General features: G+C 42.4%; 1 long non-coding RNA gene across 4 annotated transcripts in view; it reads left to right on the top strand.

Annotated features, from left to right (window-relative positions):
• The first annotated feature begins 938 nt into the window (after window positions 1–938).
• The window catches only part of LOC128698342 (uncharacterized), a 69,535-nt gene continuing 50,929 nt past the window's right edge, over window positions 939–19,544 (top strand). The window contains exons 1-2 of one of the 4 annotated variants that reach the window (XR_011394624.1): window positions 939–1,190; window positions 3,307–3,448. This is a non-coding gene — a long non-coding RNA (uncharacterized lncRNA). The remainder of the gene's footprint in view (window positions 1,191–3,306; window positions 3,449–19,544) is intronic. The other 3 variants (XR_011394625.1, XR_011394622.1, XR_011394623.1) reach the window with 3 other exon arrangements.

The raw sequence follows: 19,544 nt of genomic DNA, 5'->3' as shown, positions 1-19,544 counted from the left end.
AATATATCATTGCTTAGTTAATCTTGAGTTAATTTTAAGCTGCCCACAATGCTGTGCATGCAAAGGGCTTTTGGCATGTACACTCAACCACTGTATTTTTTTTTGTACAACTATGTATCTATGTATCATGTCCAAATAATATATAAATAAATAAATAAAAAGGCCCTGCTCATGCTCTCCTTTTCTGGGTCAGCAGCAGATGTTTATGTTAAGGGGCATGATGGAGCGTCTGTCCTTTGGTCATTGGAGAGTTCCACAAGGACTCTTATGACAGCTCTTTGGTTGAACAAAGCCAATGAGAAGGAACCCCACTAGACTTGGGATGGTGTGTGGGACCCTAGTGAAGCAACAAGCCTGATTGAAGCCAGCTCCAACTGTGTCTTTCTTGCAAATGATTTGTTTTTTGCATCATCTGTAAATATTGTCTGTATAATTCCTGCTATCATTAGCTCATTTATTTCTATCTAGTTTATCTTGCTATAAGCAGGTGAACTAGCCAAAAGGCAACTCTTGTATTCTTTATATATAGGGAGGGGGCTGGGTGCTTGTCCTGAAGTCTTAATGTGGATTGCATGATCCTGTCTCTAGACAGTATTGCATTGTATACTTGTAGTGTCATTGTGTGCTTCTGCTTCACTAACATGGTGTTTGAACCTGAGATTTCAGCTGCATTGTCTCAGCAAACCTCCCTACAGTATTGCACTTTAAATCTGCAAAGTCATGTGGTTGTGATTTGTACTGCAATAAGCATATTTAATGGTTAGCATTTTCTTATAATGCTGGTGGGTTATGCCACCCACACTATAGTTATGATAAAGAATCTAAACAAGCTTCTTCAGAGGTTCTGTACCTGGATTACCCAGGGGTTGTACCAGTTGGACCAGAGGTTCTTGTTTTTTTTCAAAGACCATATTGGTCATAACTGGTATGAAGGGAGTTTAGACTTGCTGGTAACGTGTTTGTGGCCAACCGCTTCTTGTGTGTGCGGTCTCTTGACCTTTTTTTTTCTTTCTAGGAACATTGTAGGGGCAGAGATCATCATAGATCATTAATGGACCTGTGAATTGGAAAACAAAACTTCCTGAAAACCAACAGTGGTGAAAAGACAAGAAAATGACCAAAGCAATCTTCACCTGTTCACATGACGGCTGCTGCCCGAACGAAAGTCAACTAGAGGAAAGAACTGTATGGTATGCATGTTTGTGTATAGTCAAATCTCCCTTGGGGCCATAGAAATGTGTCCCATTGAAGCATCTAACTTCAGGAATAATGGACCTTATTGCTTAACAATTTTGTTAAAACCAAGGATTACACTGGGTATTAGGAACATGCTGTGTTTTTGCATCATTGCATTAAATTGTAGATGCAGTTCTGAGCCCATTGCAAGAACACAAACTTCTTCTTTTATGCTGACCTTACCATGGAGGATTTTATCTAAGGCTAGACAGTTTATTTTATGCGGAATTCTGGCCAGGGCCTCATAAATCATATGAAAAATCCATGATCATGCCTTCCTTTTCCAGGGTTGCAGCAGACGTTTCTGTTTCCGTGCCTTTTTGTTTGTAAAATAGGTCTCTCTAAAGTTACCAAATATTGTAGATTTCCATCTTTGTATTACAGTGGACCCCCGGTTAACGATTTTAATCCGTGCAAGAGGGCTCATCGTTATGCGAAATAATCGTTATGCGAATGAATTTTCCCCATAAGAAATAATGGAAATCAAATTAATCCGTGCAAGACGCCCAAAAGTATGAAAAAAATTTTTTTTTACCACATGAAATGTTAATTTTAATACACACAAACTGAAAAAGGCATGCACAATTAAATGACACTTACTTTTATTGAAGATCTGGTGATGATTGATGGGATGGGAGGAGGGGAGAGCATTATCTTCTTACTGTTTAGAAGGGGAATCCCCTTCCATTACGACTTGAGGTAGCAAGTCCTTTTCCGGGGTTACTTCCCTTCTTCTTTTAATGCCACTAGGACCAGCTTGAGAGTCACTGGACCTCTGTCGCACAACAAATCTGTCCATAGAGCTCTGTACCTCCCGTTCCTTTACGATTTGTCTAAAATGGGCCACAACATTGTCATTGAAATAGTCACCAGCACGGCTTGCAACAGCTGTGTCAGGGTGATTTTCATCTATAAAGGTTTGCAGTTCAACCCACTGTGCACACATTTCCTTAATCTTTGAAGTAGGCACAATGGATTCCACAACTGGCATAGGCTTCTCAGGGTTAGCCCCAAACCCTTCAAAATCTTTCTTAATTTCCATACTAATTCTCACCCTTTTTACCACAGGGTTGGCACTAGAAGCTTTCTTGGGGCCCATGGTCACTTATTTTCCAGAAACAGCACCGAAAACACTGTAATAATACGAAATATTCCGAGTGTATGCTTGGATGTTACCGCGGAGGCTGGCTGGTAAACAATGGGACGGCCGGCACATGTGAGGCTGGCTGAGGGCACATTGGACGCGTCTCGGACGAAAATCGGTAAGCGGGTTTTTAATCGGTATGCGCGGCAAAAATTTTGCGATAAAAGTAATCGGTATGCGGAAAAATCGCTATGTGATGCCATCGTTATGCGGGGGTCCACTGTATTTATCCATGAGGCTCTTGTAGGATTTTAGAACTTACCTGGTTGTTATAACTGAAGTTAGTTTGTAATATGTGGGATGAACCTGCGTTCCATTTTGAATATCTCTAGGAGAGATTTAGGACGTTTAAAGTAAATTAAATGACTAGAAGTCATCTGTTGGCCATTTTAGTATAACTTTGTGGGGTCATGACGTAGGTAGTTGCAAGTAAATTTGCCAAAGTTTTTGTTACTGAAAATTATCCATTTGCTCTTGATTAGAAGTTGCTGCAAAGATTGTAGATTTGAAGAGGTTTTAAGTGTGTTAAATGTCTCTTATTTGGTGCTGGCAATACAGCCTCTCCTCACTTAGCGACATACTCATTTACCGACACCTCGGACTTACGACGAACTCTCTGACCAGTGTGTATACTGTATCTAAATAATGTATATTAGAGCTGATTTCCTCTAGTTTGGTCATAACAATATACAGTACACTGCTGTACAAACATTTAAAAATATACCAGAAATATTATAAATGGTGCAGAGGTGACACTGAAACATTATTGAAGATGGTTGGCACAAACCCACTACCATTATATTATGCTCCTCACTTAGCGATGAATTCATTTACCGACGTGGCCTTAGGAACAGAACTTCGTTGTTAAGTGAGGAGAGGCTGTAATTTGTTCTTTAGATTTCTGAAAGGCGGTTTCTGTCTTACAGGTTGATGAATGTGATTTTAGAGTCTGGGGAGCCATAGCTAAAAAGAGGTAGCCAGAAGCAGTGAGTGGAAACCAGAAATGGCAAGTGCAAACCTGAGGCAGCAAGTGCATACTAGGATGGGAAGCCTGTGGAAAGCTACCTGGTATGTATTATTGTTTAATTGTTAAAGTGATACAGATTGTGTCTGAAATAGTTATGAAAGGTTACCTGGCTGTTATATTTGAAGATGTGCATATGTGGGATGAATGCGTGTCCTTTGTTGAATATCTGTTGGATAGGTTTAGGACATTTAAAGTAAATGTGAATGAATATACTAGCGTCTCGATTTGGTGAAGGCTCCGTCCCCTATCTAGGAGGGACGACTGACACGGTCCTCTACTACCAATGAAATTGAGTGAATGAATATATTAGCGTCTCGATTCGGTGGAGGCTCCGTCCCCTATCTAGGAGGGACGAGTGACACGGTCCTCTACTACCAATGAAATTGAGTGAATGAATACACTACTAGCGTGTCGATTTGGTGGAGGCTCCGTCCCCTAGATAGGTGGGACGACTGACACGGTCCTCTACTACTGCCCTTACTACACTAGCCTCTCGATTCGGTATCCTGAACCAAGAAGAATGCAGAGTCCTACATTATCATTCAATATCCTTTGTATTATACATAACCTTAGAGTACAGTGGACCCCCGCATAACGATCACCTCCGAATGCGACCAATTATGTAAGTGTATTTATGTAAGTGCGTTTGTACGTGTATGTTTGGGGGTCTGAAATGGACTAATCTACTTCACAATATTCCTTATGGGAATAAATTCGGTCAGTACTGGCACCTGAACATACTTATGGAGTGAAAAAATATCGTTAACCGGGGGTCCACTGTATAAGGTATACAGACCATACTCTATAGAAAGCACATTGTTATGAAGAGCCTTTCAGAAAAATTAGGTAAGTTTCATCCCAGGATGTGACCCACACCAGTCCACTAACACCCAAGATGCGACCCACACCAGTCCACTAACACCCAGGTACCCATTTTATACTGATGGGTGAACATAGACAGCTGGTGTATGGAAACACGCCCAATGTTTCATTCAACCCTCTCCGGGAATCTAACTCGAGAATTGTGTGTGTGTAAATCTGGTAGCGGTGAATGATAAGACTTCAGAGACATATAACTTTATTGGGGTCCTGTACACAGGCATTGTGTTAAGGTAGCCAAGATGACCATGCCCGTGAGTCAGCTTGTTATCTCTATGCTGTCAGGTACATAAGTGAGAGAGACAGGTTTGGAACTAGGCATGTCGGCTTCCTGTCTACATTTTGCTTGGCCGTGTACCCGTGGTCGTCCTCGACTGTGATTCGCTTGAAAAAGGCTCAAGTCTTTCTCTCGCAGGAACAGGGCACAGAACACAAAATAAAAACATATAAATACATGTGGACATGGACCAAAAAAAATCCTACAGGGAGCAAAGAATATAAAAAGGGGGGAGGGCGTTTAAAAACATCATGGTCCAAGGCAATGAGCATGGGAGGCATTATTGATTGCCTTCCTGCATCATGACAGATACTGCAACTCTTCAAAACGCATCGGGAAACATCGCTTGACTGTGGCGTAACGGGGTATGGTCTTGTCTGGAATGGTCGGTGTGGAGTAGTCGCTGCAGGATTCACTCTCTGGGTCCCACGACCTGCTCGTGCCCTTGAGCGACACGTCATCGGTATTCGGTGACTTGGCAAGATTTCGTCTGGCAGGCTACTCCGGAGCAGAGGTGTCGCTAGAGTTGGTGTCACCTGGGGCGGAATCTCTGGTGTCACCCCCATGAAATTCAAGGGCAGGGGGATGGGGGGTAAACTCCAGTTATGTCACTACTGCATGTCCAGTGACAAATGTTTAGCAATGATAACGTTTAAGGGCCATAAACTGAACCGGAGAATACTTCTCAACTTTACTGATAAAATAATCATAGCAATATTGAGGAAACAAACTCAAATACCTCTTTCAGTATAGACAACATATCCTACATTTATTTTTATTATTTTTTTTATTATCACACTGGCCGATTCCCACCAAGGCAGGGTGGCCCGAAAAAGAAAAACTTTCACCATCATTCACTCCATCACTGTCTTGCCAGGAGGGTGCTTTACACTACAGTTTTTAAACTGCAACATTAACACCCCTCCTTCAGAGTGCAGGCACTGTACTTCCCATCTCCAGGACTCAAGTCCGGCCTGCCGGTTTCCCTGAACCCCTTCATAAATGTTACTTTGCTCACACTCCAACAGCACGTCAAGTATTAAAAACCATTTGTCTCCATTCACTCCTATCAAACACGCTCACGCATGCCTGCTGGAAGTCCAAGCCCCTCGCACACAAAACCTCCTTTACCCCCTCCCTCCAACCTTTCCTAGGCCGACCCCTACCCCGCCTTCCTTCCACTACAGACTGATACACTCTTGAGGTTATTCTGTTTCGCTCCATTCTCTCCACATGTCCGAACCACCTCAACAACCCTTCCTCAGCCCTCTGGACAACAGTTTTGATAATCCCGCACCTCCTAACTTCCAAACTACGAATTCTCTGCATTATATTCACACCACACATTGCTCTCAGACATGACATCTCCACTGCCTCCAGCCTTCTCCTCGCTGCAACGTTCATCACCCATGCTTCACACCCATATAAGAGCGTTGGTAAAACTATACTCTCATACATTCCCCTCTTTGCCTCCAAGGACAAAGTTCTTTGTCTCCACAGACTCCTAAGTGCACCACTCACCCTTTTCCCCTCATCAATTCTATGATTCACCTCATCTTTCATAGACCCATCCGCTGACACGTCCACTCCCAAATATCTGAATACATTCACCTCCCCCATACTCTCTCCCTCCAATCTGATATCCAATCTTTCATCACCTAATCTTTTTGTTATCCTCATAACCTTACTCTTTCCTGTATTCACTTTCAATTTTCTTCTTTTGCACACCCTACCAAATTCATCCACCAATCTCTGCAATTTCTCTTCAGAATCTCCCAAGAGCACAGTGTCATCAGCAAAGAGCAACTGTGACAACTCCCACTTTGTGTGATTCTTTATCTTTTAACTCCATGCCTCTTGCCAAGACCCTTGCATTTACTTCTCTTACAACCCCATCTATAAATATATTAAACAACCATGGTGACATCACACATCCTTGTCTAAGGCCTACTTTTACTGGGAAATAATTTCCCTCTTTCCTACATACTCTAACTTGAGCCTCACTATCCTCGTAAAAACTCTTCACTGCTTTCAGTAACCTACCTCCTACACCATACACCTGCAACATCTGCCACATTGCCCCCCTATCCACCCTGTCATATGCCTTTTCCAAATCCATAAATGCCACAAAGACCTCTTTAGCCTTATCTAAATACTGTTCACTTATATGTTTCACTGTAAACACCTGGTCCACACACCCCCTACCTTTCCTAAAGCCTCCTTGTTCATCTGCTATCCTATTCTCCATCTTACTCTTAATTCTTTCAATAATAACTCTACCATACACTTTGCCAGGTATACTCAACAGACTTATCCCCCTATAATTTTTGCACTCTCTTTTATCCCCTTTGCCTTTATACAAAGGAACTATGCATGCTCTCTGCCAATCCCTAGGTACCTTACCCTCTTCCATACATTTATTAAATAATTGCACCAACCACTCCAAAACTATATCCCCACCTGCTTTTAACATTTCTATCTTTATCCCATCAATCCCGGCTGCCTTACCCCCTTTCATTTTACCTACTGCCTCACGAACTTCCCCCACACTCACAACTGGCTCTTCCTCACTCCTACAAGATGTTGTTCCTCCTTGCCCTATACACGAAATCACAGCTTCCCTATCTTCATCAACATTTAACAATTCCTCAAAATATTCCCTCCATCTTCCCAATACCTCTAACTCTCCATTTAATAACTCTCCTCTCCTATTTTTAACTGACAAATCCATTTGTTCTCTAGGCTTTCTTAACTTGTTAATCTCACTCCAAATCTTTTTCTTATTTTCAACAAAATTTGTTGATAACATCTCACCCACTCTCTCATTTGCTCTCTTTTTACATTGCTTCACCACTCTCTTAACCTCTCTTTTTCTCCATATACTCTTCCCTCCCTGCATCACTTCTACTTTGTAAAAATTTCTCATATGCTAACATTTTCTCCCTTACTACTCTCTTCACATCATCATTCCACCAATCGCTCCTCTTCCCTCCCGCACCCACTTTCCTGTAACCACAAACTTCTGCTGAACACTCTAACACTACATTTTTAAACCTACCCCATACCTCTTCGACCCCACTGCCTATGCTCTCATTAGCCCATCTATCCTCCAATAGCTGTTTATATCTTACCCTAACTGCCTCCTCTTTTAGTTTATAAACCTTCACCTCTCTCTTCCCTGATGCTTCTATTCTCCTTGTATCCCATCTACCTTTTACTCTCAGTGTAGCTACAACTAGAAAGTGATCTGATATATCTGTGGCCCCTCTATAAACATGTACATCCTGAATTTATCCTACATTTATTCATCTAAAAAAAAAAAATGCATTATCAGAGAAACACTAGTTCCGATTTGACCTTGAGTATGGGTAACATCTCATTGACTCAGATCTTATATTTCCTTGTCTTCAGTTATGCAAAATCATCTATCTCATCATCAAAATCAATGATTTTCCCTATACAGTGGACCCCCGCATACCATACGCATCGCATACCGTACAATCTGCATACCGCTCGCTTTGATCGCAAAAATTTTGCCTTGCATACCGCCCAAAAACCCGCTCTCCGTCCGAGACGCGTCCAATGTGCGCCCTCAGCCAGCCTCACATGTTCCGCCGGTGGCATTGTTTACCAGCCAGCCTCCGCGGTAACATCCAAGCATACAATCGGAATATTTCGTATTAGTGTTTTCGGTGCTTTATCTGGAAAATAAGTGACCATGGGCCCCAAGAAAGCTTCTAGTGCCAACCCTACAGCAATAAGGGTGAGAATTCCAATAGAGATGAAGAAAGAGATCATTGATAAGTATGAAAGTGGAGTGCGTGTCGCCGACCTGGTCAGGTTGTACAAGAAACCCAAATCAACCATCTCTACTATTGTGGGGAACAGAAAGGCAATCAAGGAAGCTGTTCTTGCCAAAGGTTTAACTGTGTTTTCGAAACAGAGATCGCAAGTGATGGAAGATGTTGAGAGACTCTTATTGGTGTGGATAAATGAAAAACAGCTAGCAGGAGATAGCGTCTCTCAAGCGATCATAAGCGAAAAGGCTAGGAAGTTGCATGAGGATTTAATTAAAAAAATGCCTGCAACTAGTGATGTGAGTGAATTTAAGGCCAGCAAAGGTTGGTTTGAGAGATTTAAGAAGCGTAGTGGCATACATAGTGTGATAAGGCATGGTGAGGCTGCCAGTTCGGACCACAAAGCGGCTGAAAAATATGTGCAGGAATTCAAGGAGCACATAGACAGTGAAGGACTGAAACCTGAACAAGTGTTTAATTGTGATGAAACAGGCCTGTTTTGGAAGAAAATGCCAAGCAGGACCTACATTACTCAGGAGGAAAAGGCACTCCCAGGACATAAGCCTATGAAAGACAGGCTTACTTTGTTGATGTGTTCCAATGCTACTGGTGATTGCAAAGTGAAGCCTTTATTAGTGTATCACTCTGAAACTCCCAGACCGTTCAGGCAAAAGAATGTCCTAAAGGAGAATTTGTGTGTGCTGTGGAGGGCAAACAGTAAGGCATGGGTCACTAGGGACTTTTTCTATGACTGGTTACACTATGCATTTGCCCCCAATGTGAAAGATTACCTAACTGAAAAGAAATTAGAACTTAAGTGCCTCCTGGTGTTAGACAATGCCCCTGGTCATCCTACAGACGTGGCAGAGCGACTTTATGGGGACATGAAATTCATTACGGTGAAGTTTTTGCCTCCTAATACCACTCCTCTCCTGCAGCCCATGGACCAGCAGGTTATTGCAAACTTCAAAAAACTGTACACAAAAGCTCTGTTTGAAAGGTGCTTTGTAGTGACCTCAGAAACTCAACTGACTCTAAGAGAGTTTTGGAGAGAGCACTTTAATATCCTCAATTGTGTAAACCTTATAGGTAAGGCTTGGGAGGGAGTGATTAAGAAAACCTTGAACTCTGCTTGGAAGAAACTGTGGCCAGAATGTGTAGACAAAAGGGATTTTTGAAGGGTTTGAGGCTAACCCTGAGAGGATTATGCCAGTTGAGGAATCCATTGTGGCATTGGGAAAGTCCTTAGGGTTGGAGGTTAGTGGGGATGATGTGGAAGAGTTGGTGGAGGAGGACAATGAAGAACTAACCACTGATGAGCTGATAGATTTATTTATTTATTTATTTATTTATTTATAATTTGAGCACACTTACAGAGGTACAAAAAAAAAATACAGATAAGAGCAGCATGCCAAAGCCACTTATACTATGCATAGCATTACGGGCTGGCTTAAAATTAACTTAAGATTAACTAAGCAATGATGAAATCAGTGAAAAACATTAATGTAAACTGATTACTATAAAGCACAAGTGAGTATTACAAAGACAGGTCATATGGTTGCATGCATTGTTGTAAATTCAGTAGAATGGAGTATTCTGTTAGGTAGTGAATTTAAAAAATAATAAAGTTAGATTGGGTTTTAGGTTTAACATTTATGTGATATAATTGTGAGAAACATTTAAGATATACAATTTATAAGGTTCAGTTATTCAGTATTTATTTGGTTTTGGGTGAGTAAGTGATCTTTGAGAAGAGACTTGAATTTATAAACAGGTAGTGTTTCTTTTATATTAACAGGTAATGAATTCCAGATTTTAGGGCCTTTTATGTGCATTGAGTTTTTGCATAGCGTGAGATGGACACGAGGAATATCAAAGAGTGATCTGTGCCTTGTGTTATGGTCATGTGTTCTGTTGAGGTTGGCAAGGAGATGTTTGAGGGGAGGGTTAATATCAGAGTTGAGTGTTCTATGTATGTAATAGGTGCAGTAATAAGTATGGATGTTTTGTATGGTGAGTAGGTTGAGTGTATTGAATATTGGTGGAGTGTGCTGCCTGTATTGAGAATTTGTTATCATTCTAACTGCAGCCTTTTGTTGGGTAATTAGTGGTCTGAGATGGTTACTTGTTGTTGAGCCCCATGCACAAATTCCATAGGTGAGATAGGGGTAAATAAGAGAGTGATATAGGGCCAGGAGGGCTGACTGTGGAGCATAGTACCGTATCTTCGATAGTATGCCTACAGTCTTGGAAATTTTCTTAGAAATTTGTTGTATATGTGTATGAAATTTGAGTCTATTATCAAGGTGGATTCCTAAGAATTTTCCCTCTGTTAGCTTTGTGATAGGTGATCCGTTTATCATTATGTTAAGAGGGACATCTGTAGCTCTGTTACCAAACTGAATGAAGTAGGTTTTGTCAATGTTTAGTGTAAGTTTGTTAGTACTCATCCAGGTAGATATTTTCTGTAATTCGGTATTTACAGTATTGGCTAGCGTGACTGGGCTCGGGTGGGAGAAGACGTATGTTGTGTCATCAGCAAATAGTGTGGGTTTGAGTAATTGAGAAGCATTTGGTAGGTCATTTATGTATAGGAGAAAGAGAAGAGGGCCAAGGACACTTCCCTGTGGGACACCAACTGTAATTGGTTGTGCAGAAGAGTTTGCCCCATTTGCGTACACATATTGGCTTCTGTTGCTGAGGTATGACTTGAGGTAGTTGAGGGAGTGCCCTCTTATACCATAGTGTGATAATTTTACGTGGAGCAAGTCATGGTCAACTGTATCAAAAGCTTTACGTAAGTCAATGAAGATCCCCAGTGGGACTTCTTTTTTCTCTATTGCAGTGTATATATGTTCTAGCATGTGTATAATAGCATCATTAGTATTTTTATTAGGCCTGAATCCAAATTGGCAGGGGTTGAGTATGTTTTGGGAGATAAGGTAGGAGTAGATTCGTTTATGAATTAATTTTTCGAAGATTTTTGAGAGAGGGTGTAAGTTGGATATTGGCCTATAGTTATTCAACTCTGTTTGGTCTCCTCCTTTGTGGATCGGGGTGACCCTTGCTATTTTGAGTACTGTAGGGAAGGTGGAGGATTCAATGGATTTGTTAAAGAGTGTTGCAATGATTGGTGATAGCACTTGTGACACTTTTTTGTATATAAAGGGTGGTAAGGTATTTAAATCTCCTGCCTTGTTTTTTAGTGCGTTGATAATAAGGGAGACTTCGTATGGGTTAGTCGGAGCTAGGAACAGTGTGTTCGGGTAGTTGCCGGTGAGGTAGTCATTTGGTGGGGTATCTGAGCTTCAACAGCAAGAGGCCAGACCTGAGGAAACTGGTTCAGAGGAGGGGAGAGAGAAATTGAAGTTGCCTACTACAAAGATTAAGGAAATCTGTGTAAAGTGGCTTGAAGTGCAAACATTCATGGATGAAAATCACCCTCGCACTGCTATTGCAAGCCGTGCTGGTGATTATTACACTGACAATGTTGTGAAACACTTTAGGGAAGTCATAAAGGAACGAGAGGTACAGGCCACTATGGACAGATATGTTGTGCGAAAGAAGTCCAGTGACTCTGAAGCTGGTCCTAGTGGCATTAAAAGAAGGGAAGTAACCCCAGAAAAGGACTCGACACCTCAACTCTTAATGGAAGGGGATTCCCCTTCTAAACACTAACACTCTCTACCCTCCTCCCATCCCATCAATCATCACCAGATCTTCAATAAAAGTAAGTGTCATGTAATTGTGCATGCCTTTTTCAGTTTGTGTGTATTAAAATTAATATTTCATGTGGTAAAAAATTTTTTTCATACTTTTGGGTGTCTTGCACGGATTAATTTGATGTCCATTATTTCTTATTGGGAAAATTCATTCGCATACCGAACATTTCGCATAACAATCAGCCCTCTTGCACGGATTAAGGTCGCTATGCGGGGGTCCACTGTATAGTCTTATATGTACTTTGGTAATATATAATAGGCTATATAGAAACAAAGGATTCTTTTCTTATGTTGGTGCAGCACTGTTTTGGACATTAGTGTCACCTTCTTTAAAGGCTCTGTGGTGTCACCCGGGGCGGCCCGCTCCCCCTTATGACGCCCCTGCTCTGGAGGACATTTTTCGACTGATGCCGTCGTTGGTCACTTGCTGCCGGAATGTGGCACGGCTCGTCAGTGCCGGCGAGAGCGAGCCATAGTGGGGACGACTCGGATGCATCGTCTGGGAGTCACAGCGGCTTACGCAGTAACTGGAGCGAGGGGGCTAGCAGTTGGAGTGACGTACTTTGCAGGCTGCTTGCTGAAGCCACATCGAGTCCCCCGCCTGCCGACGGGGTTACTGTGGTTTGACGGTGTCCTCTCGATTGGAGTTGGAGCAGAGGTCAGACTGGGTATTCCCAGAGTGGTTTCTACACGTAACTCCACTCTGACGGTCGGAAGGTGGAGTGATACGAGTCGACGGAGAATCGCGGTATGTACGACTCTGGTGGGATGTCTATGAGCGGTGAGAACGAGAACTGTCTATACACAGGGGCTCAAACAACACACAATATGACGACCGACTGTTGTCGAGTGGTCGTGACGGGGAGACATGTAACGAGTGTTACCGATGGTCTGCATTCAAACCGTTCGTTCGTCGGACATGTGTAAATTTGGATGCCTGCACTGCACGCGCGGTAATACTACGACACGTGGCTTGCACTAGCAAATGCTTTTCTGTGCATAAATCAACACTAAGGCATTTACGAACATGCAAGAACACTGGTAAAGGAACACTGACAGAGGAATTAACATGTGTGTATCTTCTCTTGATTGTTCTCGACAGTATTGACTGCAAATTGCTAGATACAAAACTACGACTCTGTCGATGGGACATCATGGGGCGATGTCAGGCCTGACATCAGAGAGAGGTCCTGGGTAGCATCGGGCAGCACGACGATGTTGTGGGGGTGACGTTGCAAGGTAGTGTCGGGCAGCAAATGACACGTGGCTCGGTAACCCATGTGGATTGCTCCGCGTGGCTTGTAGATCCCCAAGGCTCAGATCCACGTGGCTCAGATCCACGCGGCTCAGATCCACGCGGCTCAGATCCACACGGCTCAGATCCACGCGGCTCAGATCCACGCGTGGCTTTGAGTGACCTTCAGCACTGATACACAGCTCTGGCTAGAATTCAGAGAAAACAACAAAGAGGGAGTGAGTAACATTAAATGGTGGTGGACAGTAGTGTTATGTTAAGAGCATGGTGGCGTATGGTGAGGCGAGGAACTCCAGCCATGCCTCCTCGCCCGCATGACCCACGTGAAAGATTCTACCATGCTGGATGCAAAAATCACCACTAAAACTCGCCTCCGACTTGCTGAAATAGCCGTGCGGAGCTGAAACGGCAGCGTCAAAGCATCCAGTGAAAGTAATTCGGTGAGTTTTAGTACTGGAAAATTTAAACCCATGTGTGGTCACCCAATTGGAGACATGATTGACCGCATGCTGGAGAGAAACTGCAACGAGGTGAAAGTCGGTACCTGCAGAGGCTATAGCAAAGTTATCAACATGGAGTGATGACCAAATATTGGATGGAACAAGAGGGGCCAAATCATTTATAGCAAGGAGAAAAAGTGTTGTACTCAGAATACATCCCAAGGGGACACCTTCAGCTTGGACAAAGTCTGGGGAGAGTAAATCATTAACTCGAACACAGAAATGTCTGTCGGTTAAGAAGTTCTTAAGGAAGGATGGCAGATTGCCTCGGAGGCCTAAGGAGTGGGCTTGGGCCAAAATATTATACCTCCAAGTCGTGTCATATGCCTTCTCAAGGTCAAAAAATATGGCAATAACTGAGTGGTTATTCGCAAAGGCATTACGAACATACGTATCCAAGCGTAGTAAGGGGTCGATGGTAGAACGGCCCTTACGAAAGCCACGTTGACTAGTGGAGAGACTGTTGTGTCTCTCTAAATACCACATTAAACGTCGACTTACCAGACATTTCATCGCTTTGCAAACTGCACTGGTAAGAGCAATGGGATGATAGTGGGAGGCATCATGTCCCGTAGTACCCGGTTTGCGGAAAGGGAGAACAGTGGCAGATTTCCACGGCTGGGAAGAACTTGTGACCAAATAAGATTGAAGAGCTGTAAGAGGACTGCAAGGGCTGACTGATGCAAATGTTGTAACATCCGAATGTGAATGCTGTCAGGCCCAGCTGCCGATGATCGGCAAGCTGAGAGTGTCGCCCCCAGTTCCAGAAGTGTAAAAGGCATGTTATAATATTCTTCTTTGAGAGAAGAAAAGTCTAAGGGCACTAACTCTCTGGCAGACTTTGAGGAAAGAAACGAGGGACATAGATGGAGCCCTGAGAAGTACGGACCGGATGATTGCCAATTTCAATGGCAATGTTGAGAGGGTTTGCTATGTCAACACCGGCAACCCGCAGAGCAGGACCCGGGTCGGGAGAGTATTTACCGCTTGATTTACGTAGTTTTTTCCAGACTGCACTCGTAGTGGAAGCAGAGGTGATGGCGGAAACGTAACCTCGCCATCTACGCCATCTAGTGCGTTTAGCGTCACAAATGACGAGCGCTCGCTTCTGCTTAAAATCAAGAAGTCTCTCTGTGGTTCTATTGTACCGGTACCTGCCCATGCAGCACATTTCAAACATACTGCCCGAACACAAGCAGGAGACCACCAAGGCACGCACTTCTGGGAATGCCTGCCTGAGGTTTAGGGTATAGAATGAGAAGCTGCAGTTAAAACTGAGGTCGAGAAGAGGTGTAAAAGCTCATCAATGCAGGACGAAGAAGGAACCTCATTAAAAGCAGTTAGTTTCGAGTAAAGGTCCCAATTTGCTTGATCAAATTGCCAGTGTGGGCCACAAAGAGGTGGTGAATATGAAGAAGTAAGAATGATTGGAAAATGATCACTGTCATGTAAGTGAAGTCTAGTGCAGTGGAGGAAGAGCAGACCGGGAGATCGATGCAAGAGTATGAGTACGAGGATCAAAATGGGTGGGAGTACCCGTATTTAAAACATGGAGGGGGTGAGAAGCGAGAAAAGCCTCCAACTGAATGCCACAGTGAGACACCTCCTCCCCCCAGGAAATGATGGGCATTAAAATTGCCAAGTAACAGAAGTGGTGGTGGTAAGGACGAAAAGAGAAAGGCAACGTCCAGTATAGATAATGCCCGAGAAAGAGAGAGATACAAAGAACAGATTGTATACCACTTATGCAAGTGGATACGGGCTGCAGTGTAACGCAGCTAAGTATGAACAAATAGCCGATGGTACGGAATATCAGTGCGTAGAAGAAAGGCACTTTCATTAAAGGTTCCATCAGATAAAGACTCCAAAGAATACAATAAATTATAGCCTGAGATAGGATAGATAACAGCACAGTGTAATTTTGGTTCTTGTATCAATCAATCAATCAATCAAGTTTATTCTCTATAAAGATTACAATGCGGGGTTTACAGATTTTAGGATATTGTGTGGTTTACATGTTATAAAATACTAATTACAGAGGGGGCCACTATGACACCTAACATAACTAGGCATTACGGGCAGACTTAGATTAATTCATAACTCTAAATTATTACAGATTATGGATTAAGTTGGTATTAAGGCTAAGTGACTACATTATAGTTTGTTGTGAGTTTAGCAATATGAATGCTTTTGTTTGATACAATACATAGTTTCTATATTGGAGTATCACAGGCAAACTTATGACTAATTAGGATTCATTATTTTAAGATTAAGATGCGTATTTCTGTGTTTAGGGTCAAATGGGTGAGTGTGTAAGTGTGAACCACCAGGTGGTTTGCAAGTAGTTAGTTGCCGGGGTGTATCAGGGAGATGAGATGTTTTCTAACGGTAGTTTTGAAAGTGATGAATGTGTCTGCATTTCTAGAGTTTTCAGGAAGGGTATTCCAGATTTTAGGCTCTTTGACATACATTGAATTTTTGTAAAGGTTTAGTCGGACACGGGAAATGTCGTAGAGATGTTTGTGTCCGATGTTATGCCTGTGGGTCCTGTCACAACTATCAAGAAAGCATTTTAGGTCAAGGTTAATATTGGAATTTAAGGTCCTGTAGATGTAGATTGCACAGTAGTAAGTGTGGATGTTCTAAACAGGGAGTAAGTTTACATCTATGAAGAGTGGGGGATGGGAGGAGGTGTTGCCAGGGATGGGATTTAGTGATTATTTTTACTGCGGCTTTTTGTTGGGTTATTATTGGCTTTAGGTGTGTTGCTGCAGTTGATTCCCAAGCACAAATAGCATAGGTGAGGTATGGATAAATGAGTGAATGGTATAGTGCAAGAAGGGCAGTTTGCAGCACGTAGTATCGTATCTTGGAGAGGATCCCAACCGTTTTGGATACTTTTTTTGTTGTGTGTTGGATATGGGTGCTGAAATTCAGGTTGTTGTCGAGGTATAGGCCTAGGAATTTGCCCTCATTATGTCTGGCAATTAGAGTGTTGCCGATCTTAATGTTAAGTTGCGCAGCACCTGCTCTGCTACCAAACATAATATAGTAGGTTTCGTCAGTGTCAAGTGTAAGTTTATTGGCTGTCACCCAAGTCGATATTTTGAGCAGCTCCTCGTCAACAATGGTGTTGAGGGTGGCAAGATTTGGGTGGAAGATGACACTAGTCGTGTTGTTGGCAAAGAGAATGGGTTTCAGGTGTTGGGATATGTTTGGAAGATCACTGATGTAAATGGGGAAGAGCAGGGGACCATGGACACTTCCCTGTGGCACTCCAGTATCAAGTGGCCGTGTTGATGAGGCTGTGTCTTTAATGGTGACATACTGATACCTATTAGTGAGGTAGGATTTGAAATATGCAAGTGCATGGCCTTTTATACCATAATGGTCAAGTTTGTGGAGTAGGATGCCGTGGTCTTCTTAGGTCAATAAAAATTCCTAGTGGATATTCCTTATTTTCCAATGCTGTGTAAAGCAGATTTAGCATTTTTACAATTCCATCATTAGTGCTTTTATTTTTCCTGAAACCAAATTGGCACGGGTTGAGCATGTTTTGTGCTGTTATAAATGAATATAGTCTCCTGTGCACGAGTTTCAAAGATTTTGGATAGCAATGGTAAGTTTGATATTGGCCTATAGTTGTTTACATCTGTAGAGTCCCAGAGTTATTTTTAAGTGACTTTATAATCGTGGTGACCTCCATGGGTTCGGTTGGTACAAGATAGAAGGAATTTGGGAAATTCCCATCTAGGTAGTCCCGAGCACGGGTGTTGGTACGTGGGATTTTACTGGCGAGATTAGATACTATGGTCGAGAAGAAGTCGTTTATCTTGTTAGCTGTATCAGTGGGATGCAGTGGTGTTTCATTAGGTTTAGTTAGGACAATATTCTTGTTTTTTTCAGTTTGTGGGTCCCCAGAATCTGGGAAAGTGTTTTCCAGGTCTTTTTTATATCTCCTTTTGTGTCAGTGAATCTGATTACTTTGGTGAGAACTGATGAATAGTGTTTAAGAATATCTTTGTGTCTATATTGTTTTTCATATTGGTGTTTCTTATCAGAATGCTGCCCGTTAGCCATGGGCAACCGAGCCGTTTATTTGTGATGTGTTTTGTTTTTATAAGACAATGTTTGTAATTTATTAAGCAAAAAATGTCTGTCCAATCGTCAATACCATTGGCCTTGGAGAATTTTGTAGGCCAGTCAACAGTCTCTAGGCCTTCTGTGAAATTCCTTAGTGCCTTTAATTTCTCACTAAAATTTGGGACGTTTGTGCGAGGTATCCAGTAAATGGCACCGATTGTTATAGGCGTCTTAAGGTTTTTTACAGTAAAATTAGCAAAAATGTATTCCCTATATTCATCACTAAAGCACGTGGTGCTAATACAAGATAATTGGTTAGAGTAATAGATTGCAATACCACCCCCAACTTGGTATAGTCTGCAGTTGTGGATTGCTGTGTATCCTGGTAGTGGGTAGATATCAATTGTGTCCTGCTTAATCCTGGTAGTGGGTAGATATCAATTGTGTCCTGCTTAATCCTGGTAGTGGGTAGATATCTACTGTGTCCTGCTTAAGCCAGGTCTCAGTAAGAATAATGCAGGAGAAGGGTGCCTTTAGCGACTCAAGGAGTGCCAGGAGGTCATCATAATAGCGTTTGCTTAAGGACCTGATGTTGTAGTTAAGAACTGATATACCTTTAGCAGTGTTTAGGATAGTGCTGGCTTGTGATGCTGTGTAATAAAGGCAGTTACTTTCCAATAAGTTTTGATTGGGTGCAGAGGCGTCGTAATCCGCCCCGGGTGACACCATTTAGGGGGTGACACCATAGAGCCTCTAAAGAAGGTGACACTAATCCCCAAAACAATGCTGCACCAACATAAGAGAAGAATCCTTCATTTCTATATAGCCTATTATATATTAACAAAGTACAAATAAGCCTATATAGGGAAAATCATTGATTTTGATGATGAGATAGGTGATTTTGCATAATTGAAGGCAAGGAAATGTAAGATCAGATTCACTTAGATGTTACCTGTACTCAAGGTCAGATCGGAACTAGTGTTTCTCTGATATTGCAATGTTTTTCTTTATTTTTTCAAGTTTTTTTTTTGTTTTTGCATTGTTAAAGATGAATAAATGTAGGATCTGTTGGCTGTACTCAAAGTGGTATTTGAGTTTGTTTTCTCAATATTATTACATTTATTTATTTTATCATTAATAAAGTCGAGAAGTATTCTCCTGTTCAGTTTATGGTCTTAAATGTTCTCATTGTTAAACATTTGTCGCTGGTCATGTAGTAGTGACATAACTGAAGTTTACCCCCCCCCCCCCCCACCCTTAAGATAAGATAAGATTTTGTTCGGATTTTTAACCCCGGAGGGTTAGCCACCCAGGATAACCCAAGAAAGTCAGTGCGTCATCGAGGACTGTAACTTATTTCCATTGGGGTCCTTAATCTTGTCCCCCAGGATGCGAGCCACACCACTCGACTAACACCCAAGTACCTATTTGCTGCTAGGTGAACAGGACAACAGGTGTAAGGAAACGTGTCGAAATGTTTCCACCCGCCGGGAATCGAACCCGGGCCCTCCGTGTGTGAAGCAGGAGCTTTAGCCACCGGGCCACCCACTGAATTTCATGGGGGTGAAACCAAAGATGCTGCCCCGGGTGACACCAGAGATTCCGCCCTGGGTGACACCATCTC

This window comes from Cherax quadricarinatus, chromosome 92 (genome assembly GCF_038502225.1).
Source record: "Cherax quadricarinatus isolate ZL_2023a chromosome 92, ASM3850222v1, whole genome shotgun sequence".
NCBI lineage: Eukaryota > Metazoa > Arthropoda > Malacostraca > Decapoda > Parastacidae > Cherax > Cherax quadricarinatus.
Note: the sequence above shows the minus strand (reverse complement) of the source record. Positions and strands in the feature narration are given on the sequence as shown.